Here is a 23,043-nt window from a genome sequence, read left to right as displayed (position 1 = left end):
GATGGAGAAACTTTGCTGACTGCAGGAATGTTCTTCTTGGCCTATACGCTCAGTTGGGAGGTAAGGGCAGGAGTGAACATTTCTTCTCCCGCACACCTGTCCATGAGCAGCATGCCTGTTACCTTCCTTCTCCTCCTTCAAGGACACAAAATATGGTGGTGTCATATATGTACATTCTGTTTATAGCCACCAGATGGCATCATTGTTGGAGGCCACTGAGCAGCACGCACATGGTGCTGCTCAGGTATAAAAGGCCAGCCATTTTGAAAGTCAGGCACTTTGGGCCTAAATAAAGCAGAGCCAAGGTTGTACCTTGCTTAATTAAACAGTCCTCAGTTTGAACTTTTATTGAATACATAACATTTGGCGACGAGAATGCAAGAACCTTTGTTTGCAAAATGAGCATGATTGGATTTTTAGAGCGATTCATGGAGGGAGAAGATTAGGCAGACTTTGTGAGCCATTTGAACCAGTACTTCGTGGCCAACAAAATGAAGGGGGTCAACGATGCAGATTGGCACCGGGCCGTGTTCCTCACTGTGTGCGGTTCAAAGATCTACGGTCTGATAAAGAATCTACTCGTTCCTAGTGATCCAACAGAGAAAATATACGAGGAGTTGTGTACATTGGTACGGGAGCACCTCAAGGCAGACGACGGCATCATCATCTCGAGATACAGGTTTTATACACACGTTCAATCGGAGGGCCAGAGCGCAGCGGAATTCGTTGCCGAGCTGAGACGTCTATCCGGACCGTGCAAGTTCGGGACGGTGTTGGCTGACATGCTGCGGGCCTTCTTTGTTATCGGTATCAACCACAAGGTGATCCTGCACAAACTTCTGGTGGCGGAGGAGTTGGATTTAAAAAGGGCCATCCAGATCGCTCAACCATGTATGACGACGGACAGGAGTCTAAAGCAAATAGCGGTGAAAAACCGAACCTCGGCAAGTACTGTAAATGCGATTGATTCAGTGTTCGGCAGAGCGGCACATGGCAGAGCCTATCCGGCTGCGTTCACGAAACCTGTGGCTGCCCAAAGTCCGCCAGCGGGAATGTATCCGACTTCTCCGTGTTGGTGTTGTGGGGGAAATCATCGGCAGCAGTATGGTTGCAAAGGCTGTCTGAGAGTAGGGCATCTCCAGCGCAAGTGTCCGCAGATGAGCAAGCGAGCTGCGACACACCAGGTGGAGGATGAGAGTCAGACTAGCGCGGATCCGGATACGCAATCCGAGTGGCCAGAGGAGGAAGTGTATGGACTATACTCCTTCATAACCAAGAGTAAACCAATTTTGATTAATGTGAAGTTTAACGGGATACCGGTATTGATGGAACTGGACACGAGGGCAAGTCATTTGATCATGAACGAGAGGGCATTTAATAAGCTGTGGGATACTAAGACTGTGAGGCCCAGGCTGAGCCCTGTTAACGCCAAGCTGCGCACATACACCAAAGAACTGGCAGTGATTGGCAGTGCACAAATTAATGTGTCATATAATGGTGCGGTTCACAGGTTACCGCTGTGGATTGTTCCAGGCAATGGCCCAATGCTGCTCGGCAGGAGCTGGTTGGAGAAAATCAGATGCGATTGGAATGACATAAAGGAGTTGTCATCGGAGGAAGATAAATGTGCCCAAGTATTGAGCAAGTTGCCCTCGCTATTCGAACTGGGTATCGGCAACTTCACAGGATCCAAGGTGCAGATCCACAAGGACTCAGATGCAAGACCCATAAAGCTCAGGCAGTGCCGTATACGATGAGGGAGAAGGTCGAGATTGAACTGGACAGACTCCAGCGTGAAGGGATCATATCACCGGTCGAATTTAATGAATGGGCCAGCCCCATTGTTCCTGTGCTGAAAAGTGATGGCACAGTCAGAATCTGTGGAGACTACAAGGCTATGATCAACAGGATTTCGAACAAGATCAGTACCTGTTACCGAAGGCTGATGACTTGTTTGCGATGCTAGCTGGAGGGAAGTCGTTCACAAAACTGGACTTGACATTGGCCTATATGACACAGGAGTTGGTCGAGATGTCGAAGAGACTTACGTGCATTAACATGCACAAAGGACTGCTTATTTAACACAGGTGCCCTTTTGGAATTCGCTCGGCTGCAGCAATATGATATGGAAAGTCTATTAAAGTCCATTCCCAGAACCGTCGTGTTCCAGGATGACATCCTGATCACTGGTCGTGACTCCAAGGAACATCTGAACAACCTGGAAGAGGTTCTACTGCATGTGGATAGAGTGGGACTCAGACTGAAACACTCGAAGTGCATCTTCATGGCACCGGAGGTTGAATTCCTCGGGAGGAAAATCGCCACTGATGGCATCAGACCTCATTGCTAATGAAAACCAAGACCATCAAGAATGCACCCAAGCCGCAGAATGTGATGGAGCTGCGTTCGTTCCTGGGTCTACTCAATTACTTTGGAAACTTCCTACCTAAATTGAGCACCTTACTAGAACCACTGCACATGCTATTGAGAAAAGGCAACAACTGGGTGTGGGGCGCATCGCAAGCTGCTGGTACATTATGACCCATGTAAACGCTTAGTTTTGGCCTGTGACGCATCGTCATATGGAATCGGTTGCGTACTCCAACAAGCCAATGAGTCGGGGAAACTTCAACCTGTTACGTATGCATCCAAAAGTTTGTCTAAAGCAGAAAGAGCCTACAGCATGGTAGAAAAAGAAGCTTTAGCGTGTGTGTATGGCGTTAAAAAGATGCATCAATACCTGTTCGGTTTGAGATTCGAATTAGAGACTGATCACAAGCGGCTCATTTCATTGTTTTCCGAGAGCAAAGGTATCAATATCAACACTTCATCCCACATCCAAAGGTGGGTGCTGACATTATCTGCCAATGATTATGTCATTCGCCACAGACCAGGCACAGAGAATTCCACGTCGGAGGTGGAAACGCCACAACCGGCGGATCTAATGTTAATCATAGATGCTTTTGACTGCGAAGGAACCCCTGTCACGGCTCAACAAGTTAACACCTGGACCAGCCTGGACCTGATTTTATCGGTGGTAAAGGGTTGCATCCTCAAAGGGGATTAGTCTGCCATACCTAAGCAAATGTGCGAAGAGGCCAAACCAGACATTTGTCGCAAGGACGAACTGTCTATTCAAGCAGATTGCATATTGTGGGGCAATCGAGTTGTAATGCCCAAGAAAGAGAGAGAGAAGTTCGTGAGTGAGTTTTACAGCACATTTCCTGGTATAGTGATGATGAAGGCCATCGCCAGGTCCCACGTATGGTAGCCAGGAATTGATTCTGAGCTGGAAGCATGCGTGCATCAGTGCAACACCTGCATGCAGCTCAGCAAAGCATCAGCGGAATCGCCGCTGAGTCTGTGGTCGTGGCCATCCAAATCTTGATCCAGGATCTATGTAGATTTTGCAGGTCCCTTCCTGAGCAAGATGTTTTTAGTGGTGGTGGACGCTTATTCAAAGTGAATAGAATGCATAATCATGTCATCCAGCACGTCCACGGCAACCATAGAGAATCTCAATGTCATGTTCGCGACACATGGTCTGCCTGACATAGTGGTGACCGACAATGGGTCGTGCTTCACCAGTCAAGTTTGTAAAACTTAATGGCATAAAACATGTAAGGTCAGCACCGTTCAAGCCTGCGTCCAATGGACAAGCAGAATGTGCAGTACAAATTATCAAGCAAAGAATGAGGAAAGTAAACCAAGGGTCACTGCAGACCCGCTTGTTCTGCATACTGCTGAGTTACAGGACAAGACCCCACACACTCACAGGGGTTTCACCTGCTGAACTCATGATGAAAAGAGGTCATAAGACCAAGCTATCTCTGGTACACCCGGATTTAAATAATCATGTTGAATACAGAAGACAAAGTCAACAAGGGTACCACGATCGCGCAACTGTGTCACGCGAGATTTCAGTTAATGATCCTGTATATGTGTTGAACTATGGTCAAGGTCGCAAATGGATCACTGGTACGGTCATGGCCAAGGAGAGCAACAGAGTATTTGTTATTAAGCTCAAGAATGGGCAAACTTGCAGAAAACACATGGATCAGACAAAGCTGAGGCACACAGATGAGCCAGAACAATCGGACGAGGAAACAATCGATGACCAACCAACCTACCAGCAGTCTTCAGAGGACTCAAGGGTCATCAGTGAACCCGGAATTTCCATCACAGACCTGTTCAATAAAAATGGACTTGCAATTCCTGACATGGCCACTGCCACCCCCAACAAGTCAGTCATCCAGCCATCAGCCACAACAGATCCCGCACACTCACCCAAGGCTGGAATCGAACTGAGACGGTCAACCCGGGAGCGCAAAGCACCGGACCGTCTCAACCTGTGAAAGACTGTGATAAGATCTCAGAGGGGGTACATTCTGTTTGTAGCCACCAGATGGCGTCATTGTTGGAGGCCACTGAGCAGCACGCACATGGTGCTGCTCAGGTATAAAAAGGCCAGCCATTTTGAGAGTCAGGCACTTTTGGCCTAAATAAAGCAGAGCCAAGGTTGTACCTTGCTTAATTAAACAGTACTCAGTTTGAACCATTATTGCATACATAACAGGTGGGGTTCCTGGAGAGATCCCCATAGAGCAAAGGGCCAGGCTACTTGCAACAACGGACCACTAAAATCCCTCTCCAATCAGAGAGTGTCTCTAATGATTAACAAGTTAATTGCTGCAGCCAATCAACATGCTTTTAAACAGTACCTTGTACCAGCTGCTGGGCTCTTTAAAAATGTCATCATCTACCATCCTTGGTTTGGGGGAAGAAAAATTAACTATGGAAATATGGATGTGAATGAAGGGAAATCATGTCGACGTCCTATTGATGTTGCTTTGGCCGTATTTACATCTATTAACAAAGCTCTGCCTGTTTCAATCGCTGGCCCCAGAGCCTCTTAGATAATCAAGCGGGACTCAAACCGGTGGAAATCAGGCAGAACTGACTTCCACCTTATTTTACAGCCATTATCCCCAATTTGCACCTAAAATTGAAGCACAAGGAAGAAAATCAGCCTGGAAAAGCTCAGATATGTGACTGTGACCAGTGTTTCCTCGTATCAATTAAGTCAGGGAATAAGTCATCCCCACAGGTATCCAATGTAAATGGCCCTTAACACTTCTATTAGGTGGCTACTTATCACTTCCAATTTAATCCTAAGAGTAAAGTATGATAGAGGAGAGAATTATAGCAGATTAACATTGTCAAATGAAGGCCAACATGGAGTCGAAATTATATCTATAGTTGGCAATGAAAATGAGTCAAATGATACATCCTGAATCAGTGCCGGCTTACACCCGGCCCACCCAGGGGAAGGTTTTATGTCGGGGTAAATTTGGAAACTTTGCAGTATAAACTATGAACTGACTTGTCACTGAACCATGTGCAAATTGTTGGCTTTTTGTAAACTGCTGATGTTGGCAAACATTTGTGGAAAAAGTGCTACCACTGTAGTGCAAGAGAAACAATAAAAACAGAGGGCCTCTGCCGATTCAAACACTGCTACAATACTGAATCTCAGTGTAAACATGATACAAAACGCTACCCAACTTCCAACAGAATGTCCAACTTAAACAACATGTCACTCCTCGACAAGCGCTCATGTGAATAGCTGCAAAATTAAACATTCCTTGACTTGGTAAAGCACCACTACTAAAACTAAAATGTGAAGTGACCTAGAAAAGCTTCCTCTGTAAAAAAAATACATCTGCTACCATTTCCTTAGCTGCGTCAGTACAATTAATATAAGTGTCCATTTCCACATCAACTGAATGTGCTTCTCAAAATAAGTCAGGGCTAATCACTATTTGCTTTGTATCAGAGAAGCATTTGCATCAGATTCATAAAAAGATATGACGTGGTTTCACCTGAGCAGTATTATTAATACTGGCAATCTGCACTGCCATAAACCAATGCCAAACATCTGCACTCAAAGGAAAGGGATGTTCTAAAAATATGGCATTTAATTAAAAGACCATGGACAAATGTGCAACTATTGGGGGAAGGGGTAATAATCCTCTGCACACAAACTGGCCTTTTGGGTTTCATGCCTACTCCTTTTTAAGTAAGTTGAAGTACAGCCACAGAGGAGGATTTAATTCACAAATGAATCATCAGATGCCGCAGATCATGCTGCTGAGTAGCAGTCTCATCTCGTGCAGTGAAAGCAGCCAAAGTTCAGAACCTTAGTATAAATGTACACGATTATATCTATCGTGGATACATTAGTGGAAGCAAGACATGGCAAAGTTAAGTTCAATTTATTCAAAGCTCACGGTAAATCACTCATTTATAAAGAAGCAGTTTTGCTCTGTGAGGATTAAGATCGGCCAAGGAAATCTCATTACATTACATTGCTATTCATCCAAAGTTATTTTTTGGACTAAGAAAATCTGAATTATCAGATCATTTGAATTAAGTGACTCCAAATGGATTGTACAGATTCAGGAGACAAGAGAGAGAGAAAGCACTTTCATTTTACTTGAATAGGCAAGACTTTAACTAACTGCATCAACTAGCCACCTATAATTAAGTTTTCAAGATAGTTACTGCAGGTATAACCGATGCAAAATACTGTATCGAACTAATGCAATATACTGCACATAGCAACATTATTTTCCTTTGATAACAATCTCTCTGCAGTGCACTTTTTCTTTTTATATATTAAGAAAACATAATTAATTCCTTGCCCTGACACAATTGTTAATATTGGCTCAAACTGGAAAAGGCCATCTGGGAGCACACTTAAGCGTAAGGCAATTTTGAGCAGCAATTCACTAAAACATCAAAAGAGTTGTTCCTGTTTGCAGCATGCAGGTGAAAGATTCCAGATCACAACAGCTGTACATTTTAAGAACAGCAATAAACATTCTGTTTAAGCTGTCTGTCTGTTTTCCTTCTTCCTCCCCAATCTAAAGATCCAGACATGTTACCGGTTGGATGCTGCCACAATATCCATTCTCATTTATAAACAGAAAATGCTGGAAACACTCAGCTGGTCGGGCAGCATCAGTGGAGATGGAACAAGAGCCAATGTTTCAGGTCGATGATCTTGCAACAGAACTGGAAGCGGTTACAGATGAATAGCGCTTAAGCAAGCGCGGAGCCAGGGGAAAGAAGGGGGCAGTGCTGGCTAGGCTTCTACTGGTGTTGTGATGGACTAATGATACCACTATCCATGGTAGCAAGGCGTATGCTTTGTCATTCACAAACCACCTGGTCATTTGGCTATCCTCCTCAAAGAGTTGACCGAGGAGAGAATTCCTGAGGACGAAAACCCAACAAATCTTCCACTTATGCGTGGTATAGTTCTTTGCATCTGGGCATGCACAATCTGGACATTCAGGGAGTGGAACCCACTCTGATCAGAAAGTTGGGAGTGTTAACTGTAGGGGATCACAATACAATGTGCATGCCATCTATTGCATCCTGCACTTTTGGAAAGCCAGCACGATAAAATCGCGTGACTCTATCACACTGCTGCCTTGCTGTTATGCCAAATTGGATGAATTCCGCAGCTCTGATAAAAGTGGCAGCAGTTACAACAACAACTTGCTCTTATATAGCGCCTTTATCATAAAACGTCCCAAGGCACGTCACAGGAGTGTTGAGACAAAATATTGACACCAAACCACACAAGAAGCAATTAGGGCAGATGACCAACAACTTGGTCAAAGAAGTCAGTTTTAAGAAGCATTTTAAAGGAGGAAAGAGAGGAAGAGAGGCAGAAAGTTTAGAGAGGGAGTTCCAGAGCTTAGGGCCTAGGCCGAGTTACCTCACAAATACACGTCTGGACAGCACTCTGGGTGATATTGCACAGATCCCCTGTGGCTGATTGAAACAGGTCAGTGGCATAGAAATTAAATGCAGTGGTAAGTTTACAGCCCCAGGCAGAGCAGTCCAGGCAGAAGCTGTAGTAGCTGCAACATTCTCCTATAGCCTCTTTGGTCAAATCCACTCTACACATACAGAGCTCCGCATGGCCTGTAAATTCTTTAGGGTGGATAATATCATGTCAGACACATCCTCCTCAAATGCTGCCTCAACCGCCTTTCCTCCATCCGTTATTGTTTGCCCTCCTCCATTGAAATAAAGACCAAGGGAATGGCCACTGGGAATCCCACAACTGTTACTCAGAACCTCGTACTCAGGGTGGGGCAGCAACGTACCCTGATAGTTGCACAGGACCTCAAGCAGTCAGAGGCAAGATCAGCTCCGCCCATGTGCAACTCAAAAAAAGTAGCTCCAAAACCTCTCCTGTAACTTGAGCAATCACTCTTCAAAGCTTCTCCGAACTGTTAAGCTCCTGGCTAAGCAATGCCTCGATTTCAAAATTCTCATCCTTGCTTTCAAATCCCTCCATAGCCTCGCCCTCGCCCCCCCTCCCCCATCTCTGTAATCTCTTCCAGCCTCACAACCTGTCCCCACCCCCCCACCCCCACCCGAGATCTCTGCGCTCCTCTAATTCTGCCTTTTTGAGCATCCCTGATTATAATTGCTCAACCACTGGTGGCCATGCCTTCTGTTGCGTAGGCCCTAAGCTCTAGAATTCCCTGCCTAAACCTCTCCACTTCTCTATCTCTCTTTCCTGCTTCAAGACGCTCCTTAAAACCTATCTCTTTGACCAAGCTGCCCTAATTTCTCCTTATGTGGCTCGATGTCAAATTGTTTGTCTCATAATACTCCTGTGAAGCGCCTTGGGATGTTTCACTACGTTAAAAGCGTTATATAAATATAAGTTGTTGTTGTTGGCTCCAAAATAAAAGCAGGAGTATCAGCTGATGCCACCAGGAATGCCTCTTTTCATTTACTCTAAGCTGCTCTTGGTAATTGGGGGTCCAAGTCACTAGTTTTTGGGCCTCCCAAATCAGTCATCCTTATTTACATTATTACAGTGATCTCCCAATAACATTGGTGGGCACAAACAGAAAACCAGAACAGCTGTTACAGGACGGTAACCTAGTGGAATTAAGCTCTACTCCAAAATGCATTCCAAAAAAATGTCACTATGCTGTACTCACTCCCCAAAAGCATTGCAAAGTATGAATAAATTCAGGGCCAATGACTGCTTGAATCTGAAGTGGAAGAGACTCACTTCAGTACTAGGTTTCTTTCTCCCACTGAAAAAAGCAGAAAGATTACTCCATGTGTAAAAGTATTGTCCACCACAAAACCTTTTTTTGCTGACAGCTCATTGGAACATAAAGAAATCTGGAACATAAAAAACCCACCATATAGCCATCATACCTTCTCCATCCAATACCCCATGTACAACCTGCAGGATTATGGATTTTACTCAACTTGTTTCCTATCCAAAGAGAGGTGAATACTCACAGACTGAACTTCCAAGAGAAATTCTGCTGAAATTTATCTTCAGTGTCAACTGCAATCTGATAAACTCGAGGATAATACCTCACATCACAATCTATATTATTCAGCGATTGAATTTCACAGATAACATTTCCATGATCCTGGTAGGCTGGAACCATCATGACCCATAAACTACTTAATATATATTTCATATTGATATTTAAAGCCTTCAATCCAATCCGTAACCAGAAAATTCATACAGCTCCTTCAAAGGAGTACATCAGCATCATACCACTTGCTTTTGATAGGAGGCTGTTGCACAAATCTATTAATCTGTGTGGATTGGATGTAATTTGCCACAGTTCTGTTTTTTAGAGTATAATATAGCAAATTGAGATTTTGTTAGTGTAGAGGCAATCCACCAGGCGAAGAAGACAGTCGAAGACAGAAAGAAGCAACAGGCCTCTATAATTACAACCTCGACTCAAATCGAACCAGGTCATATAATTTCTTCAAAACAAAAGCAAAATACTGCGAATGCTGGAAAGCTGAAATAAAAACAGAAAACGCTGGAAATACTCGTCAGGTCAGGTAGCATCTTTGGAGAGAGAAATAGAGTTAACATTTCAGGTCGATGACCCTTCGTCAGTACTGGAAGAAGTTAGAGATGTAACAGGTTTATAAGCAAGTGGTAACAATCGTGGAAAAATAATTTTCCAGTATGGAATAATAAACTGTTTCTCAGTTATAGGTCTCACTATAAGAAAATATATGTAAAGGTGCACCTTTTCTTGTCATCATTACATTCAGTGCACACAGATTAATGTAGGCCGATCACGAGCGGCTCAGAATTATGCTGAGCATTAATATCAACTTTTTAAATTTAAATTCCTCTGCTATTTCAACAAAGGCCTGAACCCATTGAACAAAAGGTTAAACTATCTGTTAAAACAACACAGGAATTTGCTAGGGTGCGTTAAGCATTCACACAAATGATATTGCAAAGCATCATTTACAAGTTTTCGTTTGCAAAAAACCTTTCTGGGGCACAGAAGTGAACACTCACTACAGTTATCAAACAAGGCGCAGATTCCAAGCTGCCTTTTCAAATATTATTTCTGTAATTATTGCAGAATAGAATTTCAAAAGTGCACAGAATTATGCCACAATGTGATTCACAGCATTTTCTGAATGCAGCATAGACAAACTAGTTGTAGAAGTCTTACAGTTTGGTGCATTAATTGGGCCGTGCTTTCACGGTTGACAAACTTTTGGGGGCATTCAAAATGGAGGAGGACGCTCCATAGACCCTCACGGTTGACAGTGTCAAAGGCCTTTGTGAGATCGAAAAAGGCCATGTATAAGGGCTGGCGCTGCTCCCTGCATTTTTCCTGCAGCTGTTGCGCTGCAAAGATTATGTCCGTTGTGCCCCGTAGGGGACGAAATCCGCACGGTGATTCCGGGAGTAACTCCTTGGCCACAGGGAGAAGACGGTTGAGGAGAACTCTAGTGACAACTTTCCCAGTGGCTGATAGCAGGGAGATTCCCCTGTAGTTGCTGCAGTCAGACTTGTCCCCATTTTTAAAGATGGTCACGATCACTGCATCTCTGAGATCTCCCGGCATGCTCTCCTCCCTCCAGATGAGAGAGATGAGGTTGTGTATCTGCGCCAACAGTACCTCTCCACTATACTTTAGCGCCTCAGCAGGGATTCCATCCGAATCCGTAGCCTTGTTATTCTTGAGCTGTTTTATGGCTTTGCCTACCTCGTGCAACGTTGGGGTTTCACTGAGATGGTGGCGGGTCGCATGCCGCGAGATGGAGTCAAGAACACTCGAGTCAAAGGCAGAGTCCCGATTGAGGAGATCTTCAAAGTGCTCCTTCCAGTGGGCCCTGACAGCCTTGGTATCCTTGATGAGTGTTTCCCCGTTCTTGGCCAGGAGTGGGGTGAGGCCTTGGGAGTTTGGACCGTAGGTGGCCTTGACTGCAATGAAGAATCCTCGCATATCGTGGCTGTCGGTCAGTTGTTGTATCTCCTGTGATTTCTCCATCCAACACCTGTTTTTTAGGTCCCGGGTTTTTTGTTGGACCTCAGCCTTGAGCCGTCTGTAACATTGCTTTGCTGCTCCCGAGTTGGGTTGTTGCTTGAGGCTCAGAAATGCTCTGATCTTGTGATCTATTAGTTCTTGGATTTCCTGATCATTTTCATCAAACCAGTCCTGGTATTTTCTGGTTGAGTGACCAAGTGTCTCTTCACAGGCACTGGTTATGGAGACCTGGAGGGCACACCAAGCGCTGTGGGCATTCAGCATCTCAGGGTCATCAAAGCACGTCAGATTAGCTGTGAGGCGCTGGCTGTATAGGGCTCTCTTAGCTGGGTCTTTAAGTGCCCCGGCATTAACTTTTTTGTGGCACTGCTTCTGCTGTCCCTTCTGCTTTGGGGCTATGTTAATGTCGATGATGGATCAGATTAGGTGGTGGTCCATCCAGCAGTCGTCAAATCCTGTCACAGCACGGGTGATGCACACATCCTTACGATCCCTGGCTCGGACGATGACATAGTCAAGCAGGTGCCAGTGTTTGGAGCGAGGGCGTTGCCATGGTGCCTTGTATTTGTCCCTCTGGCGGAACAGGGTGTTGGTGATGAGGAGTTCATGTTCTAGACATTTTGTCAGGAGTAGGGTACCACTGGAGTTTGCTTTCCCTACCCCCTCTCTGCCAATCACGCCTTCCCAGAGGGCTGTGTCTTTGCCGACCCTGGCATTAAAGTCACCTAGGAGGATCAATTTGGCACCCGTGGGGACGCGGGACAGGGATGTCTCGAGGTTGGAATAAAAACCCTCTTTAGCCTCATCCGTTGCATCGAGTGTTAGGGCATACGTACTAATGGTCACAACGATATTCAGGCCATGATCCTTACCAACGATCCATTACAGACCCAATCTACATCCGGACCAGGGTCAAACACGGCTGCGTCATCACTCCAAACCTCTTCTCAATCTTCCTCACTCCCATCCTCCACCTCACTGTCAACAAGCTCCCCGCTGAAGTGGAACTAAACTACAGAACCAGTGGGAAACTGTTTAACCTACGCCGCCTCCAGGCCAGGTCTAAGATCACCCCAAACTCGTTGAGCTACAGTACGCAGACGACGCCTGCGTCTGCGCACATTCTGAGGCTGAACTCCAGGATATAGTCGATGTAGTCACCGAGACATATGAAAGTATCCATAAGACAAAGGTCCTTCACCAGCCTGTCCTCGCTGCACAGCACTGCCCCCCCAGTCATCAAGATTCACGGCGTGGCCCTCGATAACGTGGACCATTTCCCATATCTCGGGAGCCTCTTATCAACAAAAGCAGACATTGATGCGGATATTCAACATCGCCTCCAGTGCGCCAGTGCAGCCTTTGGCTTCCTGAGGAAAAGAATGTTTGAAGACCAGGCCCTCAAATCTATCATCAAGTTCATGATCTTCAGGGCTGTAGTAATACCCGCCCTCCTGTATCGATCAGAGGCATGGACGATGTACAGCAGACATCTCAAATCACTGGAGATATATCATCAACGAGGTCTTCGCAGGATCCTGCAAATCCCCTGGGAGGACAGGCGCACCAACATCAGTGACCTCGTCCAGGCTAACATCCCCAGTATTGAAGCACTGACCATACTCGATCAGCTTCGCTGGGCAGGCCACATAGTTCGCATGCCAGACATGAAACTCCCTAAGCAAATACTCTATGCGGAGCTCCTTCACGGCAAATGAGCCAAAGGTGGGCAGTGGAAACGTTACAAGGACACCCTCAAAACCTCCCTGATAAAGTGCGACGTCACCACTGACACCTGGGAGTCCCTGGCCGAAGACCGTCCTAGGTGGAGAAAGTGCATCCAGGAGGGCGTGAGCTCTTTGAATCTCAATGCCGAGAGCATGAAGAGGTTAAGCGCAGGCAGCGGAAGGAGCATGCGGCAAACCAGTCCCACCCACCCCTTCCCTTGACGAATGTCTGTCCACCTGTGACAGGGTCTGTGGCTCTCTTATTGGACTGTTCAGCCACCAAAGAACTCACTTCAGGAGTGGAAGCAAGCCTTTTTCGATTCCGAGGGACTCCCTTTGATGATGATGCTTTCACAGTGAAGAGAGCCGAGAGTGACTGTCACTATTCTGGATACCGTGGCCTTGAAATTGGATCTTGCCTTGTTGGGACACAATCCCAGCTCTGCGCACGCTGCACGCGCAGCGGCAGGACCAAGGCAAATTTGTTTAATGCCGGCAATCTGCGGATGCCTGTCATGGCAGGGGCGGGAACGAATTCATCCAGCAGACGATGGCCAAGGCCCTCAATGGAGTCTGGCGGGTGGGCGGGGCCTAGTGGTGTCCGGAAGTGGTCCACAGATACAATGAGGAGAGCCAGGAGGAGCACTCTTACTTATCCCAGCTCCACAATTGGGTAACTTAAAAAAAAGTTAAAACTTACCTTTCGTAAGGCAGCCACCAACAGTCCCTTTAAGGACCACTGGCTTGGCTGCCAAGCACATGCACGACACGTGCTGCAGTCTGTTGCAATAGAGTTTTGCAAGGAGGAGGTCCGGAAACAGACGTTAGTCCCCTGATTTGCATATGCAAAGATGCTATATAAGGATTTTTAAAAATTAACTACTAGAAGATCTCTCATGGCATTGCTCATGTTGAGTTGGGGGTGGGTAAACTATTTCTAACAATAGTGGTGCTACATCATTTCAGGTAAAACATGATCAGGGTCCTGATTCATGGCACTGATTGAGGCAACTTCTATTTTTATTACATGGCATTCTGAGATTTTTTACTTGTACTTTGAAGGTTGAATTTTGCAATTCCTTGTGAAACGTGGAAATGTTTGGCCTTGATTAATGTTAGATTTTCCCTTAGCTATATATTTGATGCTACAGCTCATGCATGTGAGGGTTAGCTATAATGTGGACTGGGTTGTGGGATTGCAGGATTATTTGGACAATGTTCCACAGAAAGGATCTAGATGCAAGTTAATTTAGAATGTGTTTTGAGTTAAAGCAACGTTGCTTTTCCACAAAGATCAAACGATAAGCAATTCAGTGGCTCATCCCTGTAAGAAAAGAACATCTTGCACCCATTGTGTTGGAAGGGTTTTGATCTCCCCACAACTGTGAACACTCAGCAAAAAGCAGAGCACAGACGCCAAAGAAGGCAGCCTGCTTTTTGGAAAAAGGGTTACACAGGCAGTCAGGCAGCAAAGGGCTGTGGAGGGAGAGTGTTTCTGCCCTGGGAAAGTAGGATAGAATGCAGAGAGGTTATTCTGTTTAAGTTAAATAAAACGACCGACCAAGTGGGATAGTGTTGGGTGCTCTTTATTTTGTAGCATTGTGAACGTACGTTGTACCGATTGGACTAAGTGACTGATTGCATTTGTTACCCTGTGCATTCCACTTGATTGTGGACTAAAGCAGTTTACAAACAAACCAAACTTTCCCTCATCTATAGATAACTTGGTCCGTCATTGGAGAGATTGACGAAGTTTACCTGCATAAGACAAGGAACACTGCTCCAGATCACAAGGGAGTTTAGTTGTTACACTACTGGGGCCCACTACCATACAAGCAGACAGAGGCCCTGCAGTGGAGTACTGAGTGAGTGCTGCGCTGTCGGAGATGTAATCTTTTGGATGAGACGTTAAAACCGAGGCCTTGTCTCCTCTCTCAGATGGATGTAAAAGATCCCATGGCACTATTGGAAGAAGAGCCAGGAGTTCTCTTTGGTGTCCTGGCCAATATTTATTCCTCAACCAACATCACGAAAAACAGATTTAAGAAACATAAGAAATAGGAACAGAAGTAGGCCATACAGCCCATTGAGCCTGCTCCGCCATTCAATAAGATCATGGCTAATCTGATCATGGACTCAGCTCCACTTCCCTGCCCGCTCCCCATAACCCCTTATCCCCTTATCGTTTAAGAAACTGTCTATTTCTATCTTAAATTTATTCAATGTCCCAGCTTCCACAGCACTGAGGCAGCGAATTCCACAGATTTACAACCCTCTGAGAGAAGAAATTTCTCCTTATCTCTGTTTTAAATGGGCGGCCACTTATTCTAAGATCATGCCCTCTAGTTCTAGTCTCCCCCATCAGTGGAAACATCCTCGCTGCATCCACCTTGTCAAGCCCCCTCAAATCTTATACGTTTTGCTAAGATCACCTCTCATTCTTCTGAATTCCAATGAGTAGAGGCCCAACCTACTCAACCTTTCCTCATAAGTCAACCCCCTCATCCCTGGGATCAACCTAGTGAACCTTCTCTGAACTGCCTCCAAAGCAAGTATATCCTTTCGTAAATATGGAAACCAAAACTGCACGCAATATTCCAAATGTGGCCTCACCAATACTTTATATAGCTGTAGTAAGATTTCCCTGCTTTTATACTCCATCCTCATTGCAATAAAGGCCAAGATACTATTGGCCTTCCTGATCACTTGCTGGTCATTATCTCATCAATGTTCATGAGACCTTCCTGTCTGCTAACGGCTGCTACTATTCCTCCATTACAACAGTAACTACACTACTGCACCATTGGCGGTAAGGCATTTTAGGACACCCTGAGGCTGTGAAAGGTGCTAAATACAAGCTCGTTCCTTCGTCCGAGTCAACTCCCACAAAGGTAAAGTGCTCAAACTACATACAGGAGCAATTGATGCCACTGAATCCAAGAAGGTTTCTTTTTAATTTATGAGATGTGGGCATTGCTGGCAAGGCCAGTATTTATTGCCCATCCCTAATTGCCCTCAAGAGGATGGAGGTGAGCCGCCTTATTCAACTAAGTGACTTGCGAGGCCATTTCTGAGGGCAGTTAAGAGTCAACCACTTTGCTGTGGGTCTGGAGTCACATATAGGCCATACTGGGTAAGGGCGGTAGATTTTGTTCCCCAAAGGACATTAGTGAACCCGATGGTGTTTTATGACAATCCAGTAATTTTATGGCCACCGTTACTGATGCGAGCTTTCTATTCCAGATTTTTAAACATTTAACTAACTGAATTTATATTCCCCAGCTGCCGTGGTGAAATTTGAACTCATGCCCCCAGATCATTAGTCCAGGCTTCTGGATTACTAGTCCAGTAACATAACCACTATGCTACCGCAGCCGAGAATCTATATGAAGCTCTGAGATATGGTCTCACTTTGAAGTTCAAACCTACAGCTTGCTAACATTGGGGTGGGAGGGGTGTGGGGTTTCAGTTACTCGGAAATCATGGGCGGCTATACAAGATATGGCAATCATGGAGGAGAGGGATATAATAGCACTGTGAGGGGACTTTCGAAGGATTGGTCATTACTGGTGCAAGGGTGGGTGAGCAGGAAGTGACAGCACTGGGGAAGGTCCTGGTGTATGGAGCTTGGATGGGGATCCCAGGGTGTGCCAAAACCGATGGGGCGGGGTGGGGTTGGCAGCATGGTTGTACTTGGAGAGAGCTCTAGGTCTGGCAGCAGTGGGCCAGATGGCAGCAATAAACAGGGTTGTCCTGGGGTATGGCAGCACTGTGTGGAGGGTGGGGTGGGGGTGGGCGGGGGGGAGGGGCTGGTGGTGGGGGCGGTGCCTGGATTTTAGATCATTGAAAGAGGGAAGGTACAAGGCTCTGTCAGGAGTCAAGGTAGTTTGCCTTAGGATCTGGTAGCAGTGAAGAGGAAGTCCTTCGTCTGAAATTAATGCAAAATCAGACAAGATGTAAAGGGGACGGCTAGTCCAATCCCATCAGTTTCCTGGCCTGTGGGTTCAATTAAAATGACTCCTTTCAGCTGCTGACTTATTCCTTATTATGGGCTCAACTTTGCCCAACCCCTTTTTTTGGCGCACTTACCTTAAGTGCGCCGACTTTGCGCGCTGGAAAGGGCGCCGAAGAAAGGGGCCCCATCCTGGCCGCTCTTCCGAGCCCCCGGAGTCCTGGCGTGGTGTACATTCTGAAGTGGGGGGAGGAGCAACAGGCCATCGCCGAAAGCACTGCCGGCACCTGCGCGCATGCTCCTGCCCTCCCAGCGTGTCCTGCGGGCTGTGAGCAGGACCCGATGCTCGCAGCCCCTATCCCCGGCCGACGGGACGCCCCGATCTCGCCACAGGCTATCCCCGGCCGAGTGGCCTCCCGCACCGGCCAGCCGGCCCGCTGAGTTCCCGGGCGAGGTAGGACTTTGGTTTTATTTTTTATTTATTGATTGTGCTTGAGACATTTGATTGGGGGGGGGGGGGGCATGGGGGGGAGAGAAAGAGTGTATTGGGGGGGGGGGTGAAGATGGAGAGTTTTGGGGGGGAAGAAAGAGTGTTTTGGGGGGGGAGAGAAAGAGTGATTTGGTGGGGAGGGGGAGAAAGAGTGTTTTGTATACCAGCATTTCTCTCTCTCTCTCTGGCTACCCCGCCGCGGCCAGCAGCTCGCATTTCTCCGGTAAGATTTATTTCATTTTTACTAGTATTTTAATTGTTTGAGCTTTTCCTTGCAATATTTGTGCTTGGTCCAGTTCCCTTCCCTCCCCTATCCCTGCCCTAATGTCTGCCGAATGTGCGCTGCTTTTTCTTCACTGCCCGCAAGGCTTTTCAGAGCTGGCCACATACGCTGACCTAAGTCGATTTGGAGTAAGTTTTTGCTGGGTAAAGTGGCATAAATGGCCAAAACTGGCGTAAGTGTCTGGGAAGGCCCCCTTTTGAAAAAAAAACTGACCTAAAAAAAAAATTGCACCTAACTGACTTACTCTGGAGCAAATTTTGGGGGGAAAATGGCATTTTTTTACATACGCCAGAAAAAAAAACTTACTCTAAAAAAATTGATGCAAGTCATGGCCAATGTTGGGCCCACAGTAACTAACCGAGCTATAATGAATTTGAATGGTTACAATTGGATGACACAGGTTATGTAATTAGATTTGCAAAGACAAGACTAAATATAAAGAAACAGAAGTGGCAGTGAGCCTACTCTGACTAACCCAAACATTTTCAAAATTAAATTGTTTGCCTTTAAAAAAAAGTCCTCTCAGATATTAAGCTTTCTTGGATAAATGGGAAAATGCCATAATTACAGGATTATATCTGTACTTTGTTCCTTCAATGATTGCCACAGCATTGCTCTCACTTATCTGCCCACGTCGGTCTCAGCTTAACCTGCTTCCTGAAGTAAAAATTATAGTTTTAGTTTAAAAGTTTAGTTGAAAATCTACTCATATTCCTTGCACATGTTGCATTCAAATAATTTTCAAAAATATACAAACTGAAATATTATTATACAGCAAGACGCAATTAGACTTTTTTACTGGGAAAAAAAATATTTATCCTTGGTCTGGCGAAATTCTGCTGAGGCATCGAGCAAATTGTATACATCGGGTTTGTTCAGAATCTGCCTTAAACTAACGTTACAGCTGTGGGCAAAAGTAGCAACTTTAAGCCCAGCTAAGCTTTGCAAGTAAACATTTTACTCACTTTATAGTTAAGTTTAATCATGTTATTCCAAAATTCGTAATTATTTATTGTCCTGTATGTAACAAATCTTATTTTGGACATTAGCAATGTTAGTTCGTCATAAAAATGATAATTTCAAATTTCTGTCTTTTAGTGGTAGGTTATCCTAACTGGATTGGTTATTTCAATAAATTCTTAGTAAGGCTGTCAACCGGTTTAGAAAAATATAATCGCAATTAATATCGCAATTAAAATTTTAATCTTAGTTAATCAAGGATTTAATTTAATATTTAATTGATATTGTTGTCGCCGGCATTGCTATGTATTTACTCAGCTTTATTTCTCAGGCTTTTCCATTCCCATCCTCGCCCTGCTCCCTCCTCTCCCCGAATCCCATTCCCACCCCCGCCTTGCTCCCTCCTCTCCCCGTATCCCATTCCCACCCTCGTCTTGCTCCCTCCTCTCCCCGTATCCTATTCCCACCCTGCTCCCTCCACTCCCCGTATCCCATTCCCACCCTGCTCCCTCCTCTCCCCGTATCCCATTCCCACCCTGCTCCCTCCTCTCCCTGTATCCCACCCTCACCCTGCTCCCTCCTCTCCCCATATCACATTCCCACCCTCGCCCTGCTCCCTCCTCTCCCCGTATCCCATTCCCACCCTCGCCCTGCTCTCTCCTCACCCTGTATCCAATTCCCACCCTTGCCCTGCTCCCTCCTCTCCCCGTATCCTATTCCCACCCTGCTCCCTCCTCTCCCCGTATTCCATTCCCACCCTGCTCCCTCCTCTCCCCGTATCCCATTCCCACCCTGCTCCCTCCTCTCCCTGTATCCCACCCTCACCCTGCTCCCTCCTCTCCCCGTATCCCATTCCCACCCTGCTCCCTCCTCTCCCCGTATCCCATTCCCACCCGGCTCCCTTCTCTCAGGCATTCTCTCCCCATATACGTTCCCACCTTTCTCCCTCCTCTGTTAAACATAAACCGCTTATGAGAAAGCAATTTAAAAAAAATTTTTTAATCCAATTTCGTTCCAGATCAACTCTAACGCCAAAGATCACTTTGCGCCAATGTGTTTGATCTTAGGCCAAAAGGCCGAGAGGCGAAGTTGCACCGTTCCTGGAAATATTGCAATACCAGGTTGGTGCATGGAGTGGACGGGGCATGCCCCTGATACAGCTCCCTGTCCAAAAATCAATTCAATATCATGTCCCCATAGGGGATATTAAACTGATAAGAACAGATACTACACTTGATCTTAGCCAAAAGGCCGAGAAGCGATTATGAGAAAGCAATGATGTACTTGATGGTGCCATTCCTGATGGATGCTTGGAAGAACCACAGAGAGAGTAAAGGAAACCAACCGCAGACAAATTTAAACTAATGGCGGTTGTACAATAAAAATAATGAAACAGATTTGTGGCAGTACAAGTGATTTTGTAAACAGGCTGGTAAAGTCAACAGACACATTGCTGGAATCATGGGGCTGGGCACATGGTTTTCATAATATTTTATGATATTTTTGGCAGCTGTTTTTAATCTAAATTGCATCCTATTAGAAAACAATGCCAATGATCTACTCAAAATTACTTTCAGGCATTTGTAAAGGATTTTGACTCAGTATAGTTTAATGTACTGAAAAAATCAACAATGAAACTAACTTTGGTGTTTTTACAGGATGTAGTCAAAAAGGGAATTGGCAGAATTAACCTTGGCATGAAAAAATCTCATTGGGGGTCCTAGAGCTGAAAAATATTTAGTTCTCCGAGTTCTTTGAAAGGTTGGCGTGCGCTGTCTGCAGTTGGTTCCGATGGATATTCTGGAATTTTGCTCAATTACCTTTGGAGGCCACAGAGGACTTTCCCACAGGAGATTAATTATGCATGGTTGAGCCAATGATAAGGCAGATAGTACACGGTCAGTGGGAGGAATGGTTTGGTTGGATCGAAGCTGTGATTATTCTGTAGCTCCTTTCACATTGGTAATTAGAGCATTATTTCACTGCCAGCAGTACCTTGTTTTTATTAGAAACAGAGGAAGGAACATAGCAACAGGAGTAGGCCATTCAGCCCCTTGAGCCCGTTCCGCCATTCCATTAGACCATATCTGTATCTTAACTCCATTTACTTGGCTTGGTTCCATATCCTTTAATACCCTTATCCAACAAAATCTATCTAGCTCAGTTTTAATATTTTCTATTGGCCTAGCCTCAACAGCATTTGAGGTTACGGAAATAAGGAGGGATGAGACAATGAAGGGATTTATCACAAGGATGAGAATTTTAGATTTGAGCCACTGGGCAACCAGGAGCCAATGTCGGTCAGTGAGCACAGGTATAATAGGTCAACAGGACTTAGTGCGGTATAGGATAGAGGCAGCAGGGTTTTGGATAAGCTGAAGTCTGTGAATGGGTAATATGGGAGGCCAGCCAAGAGAGAATCGGAACAGATGGGTCTGGAGATGAAAAGGTATGGATAAGGGTTTTGGCAGTAAATACACTGAGGCAAGGGTTGAGGCCAGCAATGTTACCAAAGTGGAAGGTGGTCTTTGTAATGGAGGGGATATGGGAGCGACACCGAGGGCGAGAACAGTCTGGTTCAACTTGAGACAGTGGCCGGGGAGGGTAACAAAATCAGTAGGGGTGACCATAGGAACCATCTTTTTGTCACCATCTTAACATCTTCTACTAAAGCAAAATGCTGCGGATGCTGGATTCTGAAATGAAAACAGAGAATGCTGGAAATCTCAACGGGTCAGGCCGTATCTGTGGAGAGAGAAACAGAGTTAATGTTTCAGTTGATGACCCTTCGTTAGAACTGCCGTTCGAAAAGAGCACTGAAAGGTAGGGGAAGAAAGAACAAAAGGGAAGGTCTGTGATAGGGTGGAAGGTAGGAGAGATTAGAGAGACAAAAGGGATGATGGGCCAAATTGAAATGGTAATGATAGAGGTTAGAAAAAGGTTAATCTGGATAGGGTGTGAATGGCGGAGTAATGGCCAGCTGCCATTAAGAGACAAATTAATATCTTCTATTTTGGCTTGGCATTGGTTTGTGTCTGATTACACTTCTGAGCGCGCCTTGGACCATTTTTCTATGCTAAAGGTGCTATATAAATGCAAGTTGTTCATGTTGAAGGGCACTTGCCTTCAGATAGCTTTGAATAGCAAATTTGCAAATTTGCTATTTGATATCAGGACACAATCTCTCCAATTCGACAGGTTCAGTCCTCACATAGAGCCCGAATTGTAGACATCAGCTCAGCTCTCAACAATGTAAACAGAGCTGTTCTAATGTTATCAGTCAGATGTTTAATGTAAACAGGGTTAAACTATAAACTAGCAATATGTGGAAGCAATGGCACTCTCAGACAATCACTTAAGTGGCTTTTTAAAAAGGCAGAGTAACTAGTATAGAAACTGCTATCACCTTTAAAATAGTTCTGGCTGTGCACAGGATTTTCCTTAATCTCATTAATATCTGTACTCTCGAGAGCAGAAAATCACATAATCGCTGCACACTTCATTAATCTGCTACATTTTGCAATGAAATACCTTCTTCCTTTACTGGCATGTAACTACGCAAATGCCAGAATAGGAATTTAGGAAAGTAATCGTCATCATAGGCAGTCCCTCGAAATTGAGGAAGACTTGCTTCCACTCTAAAAGTGAGTTCTTAGGTGACTCAACAGTCCAATACGGGAATTACAGTCTCTGTCACAGGTGGGACAGACATTGAAGGAAAGGGTGGGTGGGACTGGTTTGTCGCGCGCTCCTTCCGCTGCCTGCGCTTGGTTTCTGCAAATAGGTAAATAGGTATAGGAGGCTGGAAACAAGTGCAAGAGCGCAGCCAGCCTGTGCTTGGACTCAGAAGAAAGTTGGGTCTTTAACATTCACTCACTCCACCACCAGCACACCGTGGCCGCAGTGTGTACCATCTAAGATGCATTGCAGCAACTTGCCAAGGCTTCTTCGACAGCAGCTCCCAAAACCCACGATCGTTACCATCTAGAAGGATAAGCATGGGAACACCACCACCTCCAAGTCACACACTATCCTGACTTGGAAATATATCACCGTTCCTTCATCGTTGCTGAGTCAAAATCCTGGAACTCCCTCCCTAACAGCACTGTGGGAGCACCTTCACCACACAGTCTGTAGTGGTTCAAGGCGGCAGCTCACCACACCTTCTAAAGGGCAATTAGGGATGGCCAATAAATGTTGACCCATCCACCTCCACGGAGGTGTGTGGGGGACCTGACCCATCCACCTCCATGGCACGA

At 45.6% G+C, this 23,043-nt stretch overlaps 1 protein-coding gene and 1 pseudogene across 1 annotated transcript in view; both read right to left on the bottom strand.

The window, feature by feature from the left end:
• Window positions 1-23,043, bottom strand: part of emid1 (EMI domain containing 1) — a 398,814-nt gene that overhangs the window by 167,864 nt on the left and 207,907 nt on the right. The gene's annotated exons all lie outside the window — the stretch shown is intronic.
• LOC139269868 (U2 spliceosomal RNA) lies at window positions 19,869-20,047 on the bottom strand (annotated as a pseudogene).

This window comes from Pristiophorus japonicus, chromosome 8 (genome assembly GCF_044704955.1).
Source record: "Pristiophorus japonicus isolate sPriJap1 chromosome 8, sPriJap1.hap1, whole genome shotgun sequence".
In the NCBI taxonomy this organism is placed as follows: domain Eukaryota; kingdom Metazoa; phylum Chordata; class Chondrichthyes; family Pristiophoridae; genus Pristiophorus; species Pristiophorus japonicus.
Note: the sequence above shows the minus strand (reverse complement) of the source record. Positions and strands in the feature narration are given on the sequence as shown.